Source organism: Arachis ipaensis, chromosome B10 (assembly GCF_000816755.2).
Source record: "Arachis ipaensis cultivar K30076 chromosome B10, Araip1.1, whole genome shotgun sequence".
NCBI lineage: Eukaryota > Viridiplantae > Streptophyta > Magnoliopsida > Fabales > Fabaceae > Arachis > Arachis ipaensis.
In genome coordinates, this window is record NC_029794.2 from 69,711,881 (window position 1) to 69,714,639 (window position 2,759).

Below are 2,759 nucleotides of genomic sequence, written 5' to 3' on the forward strand. Positions count from 1 at the left end.
CGATCGTAGTTCAACCGAAAATTCATTTTAATAAAATAATACATAAAATATAAATATACACAGTAAAACATAATTATAGTCTAATATAAATTTTAAAATATTATCTAAAGTAAAAATATTACATAAACCACAATGTTATGATCTCTTTTAAATACAGATTCAAAAGTCAAATAAAAAAAAACCATAAAATACAATATGATAAACTATTCAAGATTATTCATAATTCTACACCACATAGTGACGAAAAATCACAATTCACGGATTAACTAACAATAATGACAGTTAAAAAAAATACCTAGAAGAGAGCAGACTGAGTAGTGAGCACACAGGAAGATAGGGAACAATTAAAGGGGCTGACGTGGCTGAAGGGGAGGAGCGTGGTGGAACAGAGCTGGCGCCGGCGGGACATTACTGCACGAGGGAGGCAGGAGACAAGATGAGTTGCAACAGCGATGATGGCTGCGCGATGGAGGCAGCTTCCAAAAGTTGCAATGGTGACTGTAACAGGGCGGTGGCTGGATGAAAGTGAGAAGGTGAGAGAGGAGATCGATGAGAGGAAGGAGATGGAGAATGAGACTGTAAGATAGGTGAGGCATGAGGGTGTTGCTGAGCGTTTTGGACTTTGGTAGTTTAGTTAGGGTTCCTCTCCTCTAAACCAAACGGCGGGGTTTTGAAATTTTGGGAGAAAATTTGCTGGGTCTTAGTTCGATTTGACTAACCGATTGCGATTTCTAAATCTTCTGGTTATGGTATCTAACCGATTCGTTTTTTTCACCTGTTTACGATTCGATCGGTCGGTTTGAACGGATTTTCAGAACCTTGCATTACAGTGAATTTTCGAAAGGAAATATCTGTATATTTATACAAACTTACCTCTTTATCTTATATTTCATCATATATATATATAATGTTTAATATTGTTTACAATAATAATAATAATAAAAATAATAATAATATTTTATTAATTTAGCTATAAAGTATACTTGGAAATTAACATATGTTTAATTATTCATGTATTTAATTTAACTACATTTTTCTATTGATACTTTAAATATTTCTAATAGTATGTTTGATAATTTAGTTTTCATGTTAGTACATATATTAAAATGGCTTAAAAAAATAAAAAAATTGAAATGTGGTTTATTTTAATGTTTATTTTTGAAACACAGATAAACAAATTAAATAAACATTATTTCGACACTAACGTTTTGCTAGTGAATCAATACGCTTTTTCTTTAGTTTTTTAATAGAAAAATAATGTAAATTAAGTGTGTTACATATCTAATTAATTTGTTTAGAGTAAACTACTATTTCTACCCATAAAAATTGAAGACGCTGACATATCTACCCATAGAACATAAAAATTACCATTTGTACCCATAAAAGATTGACGTTCGCATGCAAAATTACCCAAATCCTAAATAATTACATAAAATCCCCAAACTACTCCCTTCTCTTCTCTCACGCACCCACGCCCTCACTCACTATCTGCAGCACCTAAACCACCACTACCGTAGCATCATCTCCCTTTCTACTCTCTCTCTCTCTCTCTCTATTTGAACATCAACATAACCCAGCCACTATCCTCTTCAAAATTACAAAAAAGAACAAACTCAGATCAAATTGAAGAATAGAACATATACAGATTCAAAATAAAACCCTAATTTCTTAGAACCTTCACCAAAAATTGACAATTTCTTAGACTTCAGATCACCATTTTTGTTGCAAATAACACAGAACACTAATTTGATTTTGGCGACACTGGGAGGAGATGACAAAGACGCATCACTAGGAGGAGATGAGAGCAATGATGCCGAGAGAAGAAGAAGACGAAGATACGACATTTGGAAAAGGAAGGAACTCAACACTGAAGAAGTTGCGGTTGCAGAAAATAGAGGATTCTGCTACTTCCTAGAAACCTCCCAAAGAAGAAGAAGAAGAAGAGGAGGGGAGGAGAAGATAGAGCTCGCGATGACAAAAGGAGAAACCACCATTAATGCACAGAAGAGAGAGAAGAATGACAGAGAAGAGAGAAACATCAATAGGAAAAAAAGAGGAAGGAGAAAAGTGGGAAGAGGGGGGAGAGAAAGAGAGAAAGAGAGAAAGAACGATTGAAGAAGATGGAGGAGAATGAAGAGAGAGAGAGTGAAAAGGGGATGGTGCTGCAGCAGTGCTGGTTCACGGCTTAGGTAAAGAATTGAAGAGGATGACCACTAAGGGTAGTTTGGGAATTTTATGTAATTATTTAGGGTTTGGGTAATTTTGCTTGCGAAAGTCAATTTTATGGGTACAAATGGTAATTTTAATCTTTTATGGGTAAATATGTCAGCATTTTCAACTTTTATGGGTAGAAATGGTAGTATACTCATTTGTTTAAAAAAAAGCTAATAACAAAAATAGAAGAATTAGTATTGATTTTTTCCCACACAATACATTTGTTTGTCAAAACCGTTTTTCACAAGATCTATATTTTAAATATTTTATATATTTATCATTCATATACTCATATGTATGATAAGGTAGGTTATTTTAAATAATTTATATTATATGATCCTAATCTATATATGTGTATATTCTAATAACAAAGAATTAGTATTGATTTTTTCCCACACAATACATTTGTTTGTCAAAACCGTTTTTCACAAGATCTATATTTTAAATATTTTATATTTTATATATTCATATACTCATATGTATGATAAGGTAGGTTATTTTAAATAATTTATATTATATGATCCTAATCTATATATGTGTATATT